This window comes from Saccopteryx leptura, chromosome 2 (assembly GCF_036850995.1).
Source record: "Saccopteryx leptura isolate mSacLep1 chromosome 2, mSacLep1_pri_phased_curated, whole genome shotgun sequence".
Lineage (NCBI taxonomy): Eukaryota > Metazoa > Chordata > Mammalia > Chiroptera > Emballonuridae > Saccopteryx > Saccopteryx leptura.
Window position 1 is genome coordinate 98,321,898 of NC_089504.1, and position 12,172 is coordinate 98,334,069.

General features: G+C 46.2%; 1 pseudogene; it reads right to left on the reverse strand.

The window, feature by feature from the left end:
• Window positions 1-12,172, reverse strand: part of LOC136391454 (putative spermatogenesis-associated protein 31C1) — a 43,045-nt pseudogene that overhangs the window by 24,523 nt on the left and 6,350 nt on the right.

The following is a 12,172-nucleotide window of genomic DNA, read 5'->3' on the forward strand; positions in this document are numbered from 1 at the left end:
TTACTCTGAAACTTCAGGCAAGTTATTCAGTAAAAAAGTTATTGCAGAATTAATCACTGCTTTCCACACCACATTCGTGAACACGTATTTATCGAAATCAGTGGGAGACATTCTAAAAAGAAATCTATTTTGAAACCAATTTGTAACATATCCTGAATCTCATGTAGCCTTTTCCCTGCAGATTAAAAATCACTTTATTTTCAGCAAAATGTTTTCATGCGAAAAATATTGAAAACAAAGCAGATTTGTTTTTGTCATTTTGTCCATTATCTTAGTTTTAATTAGCATCTCTGTTTGTATGTAGAAATGGTAAAGTCTTTATAAGATTCACAGTAGGTGATTCTTGCAAAAATAAAATACAAGCGACCCAGGCGCGGGAGCAGGGGGTTGGGGGCTTGGCAGAGCGCTGAAAGCACTGTTTGAGCGGACCCTAGCGGCAGTCCTGGGGTTCAGGTTGTGGCCAGTCTTCGCCTGTGATCTGGATGGTGCTGGTTGTGAGCCTTGGGCGGCGATGGATGCAAGTGCTGGGGCAGTGCCTGGCGCGCATGCTCGGCCACTTCTAGAACTCTTCTCAGGACAGTTAAGCCCTGATGTCGTTAGCCTTGGGTAACGAAACTGTAAGATGACTTAGAGTTTCAGAGGAACAGGAGATTTCCCCGGTAACATGGCGCGGGTTCCCAGAGTCATAAAGCACCTGGATTAAGGGCAGAATCCAGGTATGTGCGCCTTAGCAAGCAGCGCCACAAGGACAAACGGAGAGCTGCTTCCGAGGCACCCCTGCTCAAACACCCCACCCCACCCCCGGGCACCTGTACCCAGGCTGGGCCAGCTACCTGGTGCACAATGCCAAGCAGTGGCCAGCACTCCAGCTCTGGGCACAGGGGCTCAATGCAGAGCTCCACCCACCTGGGATACACACGGTGGAGAACGAGGTGGATCTGGACTGCCCCGCGGGCATGACCCTCAAGCAGGGGACTTAAGGCTGTGAGTGCCAGGACTGTCTGCCTTGGACACCACTGGAGGCTGCTGGCCTGGCCCGGCTGCACATGTTTGTCATAATGACAAGGGCCAGGCACAGCTGCGAGCTGGGCTGCCACCTGCCAGTGCAACCTGCTCTGACTTCCAGAAATCCTCTCTCCCATTCCCAGCTTCATTGGTGGGTTGCACTTACACCCCCCTGCCTACCTTGAGAAGTAATTTGTCAACTCTAACAGTTTCTTCAGTTGGGGTTCATGGCCTATCCAGGAGTTCAGAAAGGGTGAGTCCAGCACCAGCATAGAAAGATGTTTATGCACCTGCTTCTGCCTGGAGCTGGAGGGGCTATTGAGAACCCTCTCCCTACTGACCCAAGTATGCAGAGGCCACACCAGGGCACGTTGACATCAGAGCTCAGACTTCCCAAACCACTTGGTTGAAGAAAGGGAGCTGCAGGGCTGGGGACTGGTTATGCTCACATGGAGGCTGTGCCTCCAAGAAGAAGATGCGCACATGCCACTGGAAGGAGAGCAGATGGCCTTGGCCCACTGGTCAATGAAAGGACGGCAGTCCAGACTCTCCAAGCCCTTTAGTTGGACTGGCATGGAGCTCTGCCTTTGAGGTGCATAGAAGGAGAAGGTGCTATGGGGACCTGTTGGCGTGTGATGACTGCCGGGACTACACAGCGCAGGAACCGAGGCCTAGGTAGGCTGTAGACAGCACTTAGGACAGAAATGTGCATTGACGGGGTGGTGATGAAATGCCAGGCACCAAGCGGAGCACCTTGTCCATGTGGGTTGTCTGAGGGAAGCCTTGAAACCCGGGGAGGTGGATCCTAGACAGGGGCCCATGTGCTGTCTCAGAAGTTTACTGCCCACAGATCTACAGGAGATGAAGGCTCTGGTGGTGCCTCACGCCTTGCTTCTTCTGTGAGGTCTTCACAAAGAAGCTTGCTCTGACTACTTGTGCTCAGAGTGCCCCCTGTGAGACCCTGTGCCCTGCCAGCTGATCTGTGTGGCTGTCTGTGTGCTCATGCCTCCTGCGCCGAGATCAGCTCATGGTGTGATTCAGTGACCATGAAGTCTGCAAATACTGACAGTGTTCTTCAAATAGAGAGAACCCTGTTGATTGCTCTCAGGTGTAAGTGCATGTTTACGATGTGGAATTGGACACACAGATCACCTGTGTCCCTTCCTAGATACTGAGAGCATTTCATCATCTGGAAATCCCTCCCCTACAGTCCACAAGTTCAAGGCAGAGAGAAGGTAGAAAGGAGAGGTCGGGCTGAGCCAGATCCTGGTGGGATCTTGTAGTTTTGCTCATCTCGATGACTCCCAAATGCTCTCATTTGCAATAATGATCAATTATGGAAACAAGGTGTGGGAGGAAAGCGGGTGAGGGTGGGCACTCCTTACTGCGGTCACTCTCCCCATGGCCCCGTTCCTTCTGGAAGACAAAACAGGTGCTTTTGAAGTGTGGACCCTGATCACTTCTCTTTCCCCTGCAGGGCACAGACAGAGGCCACCAGCTCTCATGAGTAAGAACTTTTATTCATGGAAACTATGAAATTTGTGGTAGGAGAAGACATTAGAAAATAGAAGGTGTTGTGCTACCACGAGAAGAACGTTCCTGCCTGTTAAGCTCCTGTGTTGTTTTGGAGAAAATACTCTTACTGGAGGAGACGTGAAAGGCACACCCTGGTTGACCAGAGGAGGGACAGCATGTAGGGTAACGATGTAGGTGGTCTGAAACTTCTGCTACCTTCAGCCCATGTTAGGAGGGTCTACCTGGGCACCCTGGCTTTGTGGGTGAGAAGACCCACTTGCTGATACTGTCATTGGTAGACCCACTCTTGTTAGGAATATTTTTGTGGCAATTGGGCATGACTTGGTGAGTATAGGCCGTATCTTCCATCACTCTGCCCTGCTGTGGAGAAGAGAGAGCCTTGTGAAAGAGGAAAACCCACCTACTGGGGCCTGAAACTGTGTTTTGTGCTGATTTGGCTCCTTGGCATGAAGTTCTTGGTGAAGTCCTAATTTCTCCACCAGGATCTGTCTGAGAGCTGTCACCACGGCCTGGCCTTCTTTGTGTTCTCCTGGGCTGGGTCTCTATCATCCTCCCTCTTATCAGGGGGAAGAGACAGCTTGCTTTGGCTCTCACATGGACATTTAACTTTTGATACCCTGGGCACCTGCTGCCCCTGACTGCTCTGTGCATTCCATATGAGCTCATGTGGCACTCGGGCAGCTGGCACGTCCACACTGGTACTCTCCCGCGGGGAACTGGTCAGTGAATTGTGAGAAGCCAAGATGTCTGCAGCAAGAAGCACATCAGTTTGAGGGTCTTGGAGGAGCATGCTGGTGCCAGAGTCATTGAAGAGCACGCCGGTGGCATAATCTTGCAGGACTTCATTGTGACAGTCTGGAAGGAGCACGCCCACGGCCCGGCCTTGAAACTGGTTCTCTGACTCTACCTTCCCTTGGGGCTCCATCTTAGTGGAAATCATTGTTTTTCGGAATAGCTCTTCTGCGTCTCGGGCCACTGCCTTTGTAGGTGGTGAGGAGATTTCATGACGGCCTGGACACCCGGACACCCTCATACCCATATTCATATTTCTGGGATAAACCAGCACACTGGTACCCACAGTGACTTCCCAAGGAGGGGCCTCCTCAGCATGCACCGCCTCCCTGGCCTCATCAGCCCCTGACTATTGGGTTCCTAAGTTTTCTTCCAGTACTGCAGCCCTATGGCGGGGGTCTTTTGAAATCTGGGACCCTCTTTCTTCCTGTGGCTCATTTTTAGCTGCTACTGAACTTGGCTTTGATCCCTGACTCCTTTCCTTAACCTCTATGACAGCCCCAATCTGCTGGGTTTTTCCAATGAGGCCGAGTGTGAGGGACTGAGAAGGTGGCCTTTTCTGCTGTCCAGTAAGAGGGGCCTCTGAGGGCCCATGGCCATAACCAGAAGGTATCCCTCCCGTGGCTTTCTGGATTTCCTCAACCTCAGGTTAGGTGGTGGAGAGGGGACCTGGCCAGGTGAGAAATGACTCAGTGGTTATCACCTTCTCTTCTGATAATGGCTGAGAAGGTTTTCCCAAGAGCTTGGTGAAGTTGGATTTTGAGTGGACCCCAGACACACAGACATCTGGAGAAGAGGAGTGGGATGGTGGAAGGGGCAGATGTTGACCCTCACGTAGCTCGAGCTTTAGGGGACCAACGTCCCCGAAGGGCAGGCCCCATTGACGTCCCACCCGAAACCTTATAGTATGTGATTAGAACCTAACAGGTGGACCGAGGAAAGAAAGCTCACAGGAGCTGTTCACCCTTAAAGGGTCAGCTGTAGTTTTTTTTGAACATGGCACGAGGAAAAAGTAAGCCAGGATCAATGTACCCTCACAGGTTTCAAACCCTGTGTCATCTGTTCTAACTTCCTGCCCAAATGGGCCTGTAAGAGTGCTTCTAGATATTTTTTGATTTCTGTGTAAGCAAGTTCCTGGGTCACTCTTTGGAGGCTTCCCGTGATGCTCTGACTTGTTGGAGTTCATTTCCAGAAACTCCACTGCGAAGTTGGCTGGGCCTCTTGTGGGACCTTTCAGGTTCACCCCCACACATTGCCATACACCCCTGCTGAGGTCTTGCCGTGGTTGGTTCTTCATGTGAGACCTTCTCTGGATACTCGGCTCCATCTTCTGTGAGCCCTGTGCCCGAATCACCCCTGGGCACTGGCCCTGAGCCTGCATCAGTTTCAGAGACACCTGGATTCTCAAGTGAGGGCCATCCTGCTGTTTGTCCTTGAAGATCCTCTTCTGAAGATGTTGTTTCTGATGATGAGGGCTGTTCAACTCTCTGTGAGGAATGGACTCTGTCCAAGCTCTTAGGATTTGAAAATGGCCCCTTTTTTCTTTTTCCTCCCACACCTTCAGTTGCGCTCTCTTGCTGAGCAGTGTCTCCAGCAGCTTCTGGACTTCATGGTGAACAAAAGAGAGGCTACCAGTCTCTACCTACTTGTCTGTGGGGTCTTCCCAGAATAAGAACCCGGGTGGGTGGTAGGATGGGTGCTCTTGCTGGGACTCAGGCTGTGACGAGGAGGGGAACAAGGCCTTGCTAGTCATCCTCTGCCAGGACAGGGACTTAGTGGGACAGTCTGAGCAGCTGGCTGAGGTGGCTGGGATGGGAGACAGCAGAAATGTGTTCTCTGGACGTGGGCTGGTCACCTCAGTGCCCAGGGGCATTCCCTCCAAGTCATGTTGGTCTGTTGAGCAGGTAGAGGCCAGAGGTAGAGGACACAGGGTAGAAGGAGCTGGGGAAGCCACCGGGGATACGAGGGGCACGGCCTCTTTCACAGGCACTGGGCAGCTACCGTGGGCTACCTCGGGCTCTTTTGTGCTTGCCTCACCGGAAAGGTCTTGATCTGAGCGCTGACAAGAGTTGTCCGTGTCAGGAGGCCTCCCCAGGTGGCTGTAGGAGACAGAGGCACAGGCTGCAGCCAGGGGCAGAGGGTCTGGGAGGGCCTGGAGGCTCTGCAGGGGTGAGCATCTGGGGCCCAGGGTCACCCACGGACCCCTATCGAACCCCCCAGTGCTGACCCCAGGGCTCTAGCCACACCCTTCCCATTTGCCTCTCACCTCCACCACTTCCCCCCAGGTCAGTCTAAGGCTGCTTGCAGCCCTGGGGGTCACATGGTAGGTTTGGAAGGGAGGAGGACAAAGCATAGAAGGGGAAGATCCTTTACATTCCAAGAATGGACATTAGGTTCCGAACCTCTTCCAGTTCATGCAGGCAATCTCTGCCTGCTGGAAATCAGGAGACAGCTCACATGGTGAAGCAGGTCTGGGGTCTTACCGGAGCCTGAGTGCAATGGCCATTCAGGCAGATGCGTGGGAGAGTGGACCCTAGAGCCCAAGCCTCAGGGTCCAGGTCACATGATCCCTGACAGTGATGGCAAAGCTCATGACAGGGCAGTTGTGTCATTTACAAAGTGCTCTCAATCCACTCCCGCGTGTGGCCACACTTCTTCCCCACTGGGGAGTTAGGATGGGGGCAGGGTTTACCTCACAGTGGAATCTGAGAGAGGGTAAACAGTGTTGATGCAGGACAGCCCAGAGGCCCCTGCTGGGACACCCCTGTAGGGAAACACCCATTTTCAGGCCTCTAGGCCTCATTACAAGCCGGGGTCTGGGGAAATCAGGGCTCTAACCTTCTGCCCAGAAGCCTCTCGACCTGAGGATTCTGTATCCTGAGGGATGGGCTTTGCTGCTGGTGTCCTTGGGGACCTGGCCTTGGGCCTCAGGGACAGGAGACGTTTAGGCAAACTCTCAGGTGTAGGGCTGAGGGACAGAAGCTCACCTTTCAAAGCTTCATTTTTTTTCCTGCTGCTTCTCCTGCACCTGGTCTCCCCTGGATGCTGAGAGACAAGAGAGAACGAGGAGTGGCACCCCATCCTCCCTCTCCTCTTTCTTCTCTCCAGACAAGCTGCGGACACTCCATGCTCATGAACAATATGATTTTCTACCTTTAACTAATGGGACTCCCTGTTTCTCCTTTTCCTCTTTTTTTTTTTTTTTCCAAGTGAGCAGAGGGGAATTAGAAAGACAGATTTCCACATGCGTCCCAATTGAGTTCACCTGGCAACCCAGTGATCTGCCCATTGGGGGCTGTGCTCACAACTGAGCTAGGCTTAGCACCTGAGGGGGAGGCTCCATAGAACCATCCTGAGAGCACGGGGCTGCTGTGCTCCAACCAATGGAGCCATGGCTGAGGGAGGCGAAAGGAGAGAAAGAGACAGAGACAGAGACAGATTGGGAAGGCGGTGTGGTGGAGAAGCAGATGGTTGCTTCTCCTGTGTTCCCTGACAGGGAATAAAACCCAGGACATCCACACACTGGGCTGACGTTATACCACTGAGCCAAGTGGCCAGGGCTTGGTGTTTGTTCTTTTAGTTTTGAAGTAGATTAATAGTATTTCTGTTTTTTCTTCTGTGAAAAGGTAAAGAAAGATTTTTCTATATGAGGATGACTATACATTTCTCCTGTCTCTGTTCCTCTACTCAAGTCTGACCTCCAGAATCATCTGTGCTCCCTCAGGTAGGACTCTGCTTCCTGAGGCCACCACCCCACCCATCCTCCACTCAGAGGCTCCCGGAGTCTCTGCACTGCCCAGGGATCAACCGTAGCAGAGGAGAGGGTGGCCAGAGACACCTGCTGTGGGAAGGCAGCCGGTGAACCAGGGCTTTGGGTCTGTCCCACAGAGATCCAGTTCTTATCATTGAGTTTTTGTGATAGGGAAGCTTAAAAGTTAAATATTTGACTTCAATAATAGTAACTTATCAGTTGAAATGGATAGGGGATTGTAAGGGTTAGGAAATAGTTAATCTGGTTGCTATTTTCTCTTCATGACTCCCTGGCCTTTACTTTGAAATTTAGTGAAAAGTTTACCTTTGCAGGACTGTCAGGAAAGCTTACATTGGGGAGGGACCTACTAATTAGGGGAATTTAGATCACAATAGTTATTTGTAAAAGCCTAGCCACAGGATTTACTTGAAAAGTCAAGGCCTATAAATTAATTTGAAATTTAGTTCACCAATCTTAAATCTTGACTTTGTATCCCAAGAAAACAGGGACTTTTTTCACAGTTAATTCCCAGAGGCAAATGGTCTCAGAGGCGTCAGGTACCACTCACTGTTCCTGGAAGACACCTGCCCCCGGCTGCCTTGAAGAGTTACCGAGGGCACTACATAGGACCATGCTGACTGGACCTGTGTTACATCAGGAGAACTTGAAGAGGAGACATTTTTGCCGCTGAACACCCAGCTCCCACACCTTGTTACCTGACTAACTACACGGGCTTTCAACTTTGTTTCCTTTTCCCCCTGAACCCTATAAAACTGGCAACATCAAGAGAATGTAAGGCAACTTTGTGGACAGGACTCCCCTGTAGTCTGAGGGTACTGGTATTTATGAATCAAGATACTCTTATAAACTCAGTCTGGTGCATCTCTTTGATTGCGATGAACTGCACTGAACCAGGTTTGTTCCAGTAACATTTGGCCACTGGTTCCTACAGCCTTCCCCACACTTGGAGTCCTGGATGGACATTTCTGAATTTTCTCTCATATTCAAAAGAAATACTCAGACCTACTCTAACCCCTGCCTAACCAGGCTTGTTCCTAGAGGATGATGTTCTAGTCTTTCCAGAGAACAGTCGTTCTATCTTCCATCTCTGGAGTCTCTCTAGGTCATACAGAGAGGTGGAAATAAGAATAGAAAAAGATAACCTGTGTTGAGTCTGGGCAAAGGGTTTCTTACCTCCCTGATGTTTCTATGTCTCCTAGCTGGTGGTGAGGATGGATTACCATTGACCCAGGAGAGAAAATAGAGTAGCAGCAGTGCACACAGGATGGCAACACTGGCGTCAATTAACGAAAAATGGAAGCTCGTACAAGTAGCAATAACGCTCTTCAGAGAAAAGAGAGGGTTCTCCATCATCTGAATCGCAATGCTGCCTTCAGGCAACTGAGCACTGGGCGGGGTTCGTAGCCTAAAGCCCCAGGCCAGCATCACTAAGCTGTGGTCTAGTCACAAAGGGTTGCTGAGGCAGAAAAGAGACATTAAGAGGAAGGGGCTGAAACTTTGCCCCTCCCCTATCCAGCCCCAAAGCTATCTCTACCGTTCTCTGAGTCTTCCACAACCACATCCTCTCTCTTCTGTTAGAGATATACCTTACTCCACTTTTTTTTCAGTCCATCTGGATTGTAGATAATCTCTGGTTCCTTTAAGAGTCGTATTTGAATTTTTTCAGCTCATAACTAAGAATTCTGGGATTGTCCCTGGACGTTTGGGTAATTATCAGGTATCTTTACTCTGTGAATGCCTCCTGTATGCAACACCATCTTGGCTCCATATGTTTTTGCTTTGCATGAAGCAAGACGTAGAACTTAAATTTCTTTTATGCTAATTTAGCTGTGTGTATTTATATTTTGAAAACATTAAAACTTTTTTATTTTCATTAAGCTTCACTATCTTTATCAAAAAAGTTTCAAAATTTAATAATTACTCAAAAGTTTCAAAGCTAAATAAATATAAAGCAAATTGAAATAGTTAAACTTTTAATGTTTTTAATGATTTCTAACAGTTTTGCCTCTGAAATTCATAAAGGTTACGTACACAGAAACATATGAAACATGCTATACACACACATTCTTTAAAAAAAAAATCAATCCAGCACTTAAATCTCAGAATCAAGCTTTCCTTCAAGTCTGAAAGCTCTGTTAAGTAATTTTTTTAAGTGAGACTGTACGCAGCCAATTATCTCTGTCTTTGTTTCTCTGGAATATTTTGATTTTGCCCTAAGTTTTGAAGAATGGATTTGCTAGACATGGAATCCTTGGTTTAAATTTTCTTTTATTCCATTTCTGTGAAAATGTCACCCATAGCCATTACTTTATTGTATCTGACTGGAGGTCAGTGATTCACCTTATTCTGGATGCTTGCCTTCAAAGAGCGAGTTTTCTCCTGCTACTGCCATGAGTTTCCATTTGTTTTTCCAGTTTCATTGTGATGTGTCTAAGAGTGGATCTGCTTTATTTTTTAAATTTATTAGAGGGAAACATAAAATTTTTAGATTAATTTTTATATATAGATTTGATATTTACAGTCATATTTCTGGATTTTTTTTTCTCTTTTCTTTTTCCTTTTTGTTTTTAACTCTCCATGTATCAACAAGTGTGTGTTTAATGGTGGCACACAGGTCATTTCTCTTCATAGTTTTCACTTTGTTTCTCAGCTTTTGCAATTTCTATTAGTCCATCTTTAAGTTCACTGATTCTTTCTTCTGCCATCTTAAGTGTATTGGTGAACCTCTCTAATTAATTTTTTTTAATAATTTTATTTTTAATGGGGTGACATCAATAAATCAGGATATATATATTCAAAGATAACAAGTCCAGGTAATCTTGTCGTTCACTTATGTTGAACACCCATCACTCAAAGTCAGATTGTCCTCTGTCATCTTCTATCTAGTTTTCTTTGTGCCCCTCCCCCTCCCCCTTTCCCTCCCCCTCTCCCCCCTTCCCCCGTAATCACCACACTCTTATCAATGTCTCTTAGTCTCACATTTATGTCCCACCTATTACTGGAATAATGCAGTTCCTTGTTTTTTCTGATTTACTTATTTCACTTCGTATAATGTCATCAAGATCCCACCATTTTGCTGTAAATGATCCAATGTCATCATTTCTTATGGCTGAGTAGTATTCCATAGTGTATATGTGCCACATCTTCTTTATCCAGTCATCTATTGATGGGCTTTTTGGTTGTTTCCATGTCCTGGCTACTGTGAACAATGCTGCAATGAACATGCGGCTGCATGTGTCTTTACGTATCAATGTTTCTGAGTTTTGGGGGTATATACCCAGTAGAGGGATTGCTGGGTCATAAGGTAGTTCTATTTTCAGTTTTTTGAGGAACCACCATACTTTGTTCCATAATGGTTGTACTACTTTACATTCCCACCAACAGTGTATGAGGATTCCTTGTTCTTCACGCCTCTCCAACATTTGCTATTACCTGTCTTGTTAATAATAGCTAATCTAAGATGTGTGAGGTGGTATCTCATTGCAGTTTTGATTTGCATTTCTCTAATAACTAAAGAAGATGAGCATCTTTTCAGATATCTGTTGGCCATTTGTAATTCTTCCTGGGAGAAGTGTTTGTTCATGTCCTCTTCCCATTTTTTTATTGGATTGTTTGTTTGTTTGTTGTTGAGTTTTATGAGTTCTTTGTATATTTTGGATATGAGGCCCTTATCTGAGCTGTTGTTTGAAAATACCATTTCCCATTTAGTTGGCTGTCTGTTTATTTTGTTATCAGTTTCTCTTGCTGAGCAAAAACTTCTTAGTCTGATGTAGTCCCATTCATTAATTTTTGTCTTCACTTCTCTTGCCTTTGGAGTCAAATTCATAAAATGCTCTTTAAAACCCAGGTCCATGAGTTTAGTACCTATGTCTTCTTCTATGTACTTAATTGTTTCAGGTCTTATGTTTAGATCTTTGATCCATTTTGAGTTAATTTTAGTACAGGGGGAAAGACTGTAGTCCAGATTCATTCTTTTGCATGTGGCTTTCCAGTTTTCCCAGCACCATTTATATTGATGAGGCTTTCTTTTCTCCATTGTGTGTTGTTGGCCCCTTTATCAAAAATTATTTGACTATATATATGTGGTTTTATTTCTGGACTTTCTATTCTGTTCCATTGGTCTGAGTGTCTATTTTTCTGCCAATACCAAGCTGTTTTGATTGTCGTGGCCCTATAATATAGTTTGAAGTCAGGTATTGTAATGCCCCCAGCTTCATTCTTTTTCTTTAGGATTGCTTTGGCTGTTCGGGGTTTTTTATAGTTCCATATAAATCTGATGATTTTTGCTCCACTTCTTTAAAAAATGTCATTGGAATTTTGATGGAAATTGCATTAAATTTGTATATTGCTTTGGGTAATATGGCCATCTTGATTATATTTATTCTTCCTAACCAAGAACAAGGTATATTCTTCCATCTCATTATATCTTTTTCAATTTCCCTTAACAATGGTTTATAGTTTTCTTTATATAAGTCCTTTACATTCTTTGTTATGTTTATTCCTAAGTTTTTTTTTTTGCAGTCGTGAAGGGGGTTATTCTTTTGAGTTCGTTCTCAAATGTTTCATTGTTGGCATGTAGAAAGGCTATTGTCTTCTGTATGTTAATTTTGTATCCTGCGACCTTACTGTATTGGCTTATTGTTTCTAGTAGTCTTTCTGTCAATTCTTTGGGGTTTTAGATGTATAGGATCATATCATCTGCAAAAAGTGATACCTTTACTTCTTCTTTTCCGATATGGATGCCTTTTATTTCTTTATCTTGTCTGATTGCTCTGGCTAGAACCTCTAGTACCACATTAAATAAGAGTGGAGAGAGTGGAAAACCCCGTCTTGTTACTGATTTAAGGGGAAAAGCCTTCAGTTTAGTGCCATTTAATATGATGTTAGCTGATGGTTTATCATATATGGCCTTTATCATGTTGAGATATTTTCCTTCTATACCCATTTTGTTGAGAGTCTTAAACATAAAATTGTGTTGTATTTTATTGAAAGCCTTTTCTGCGTCTATTGATAAGATCATGTGGTTTTTGTTCTTTGTTTTGTTGATATGGTGTATTACGTTAACAG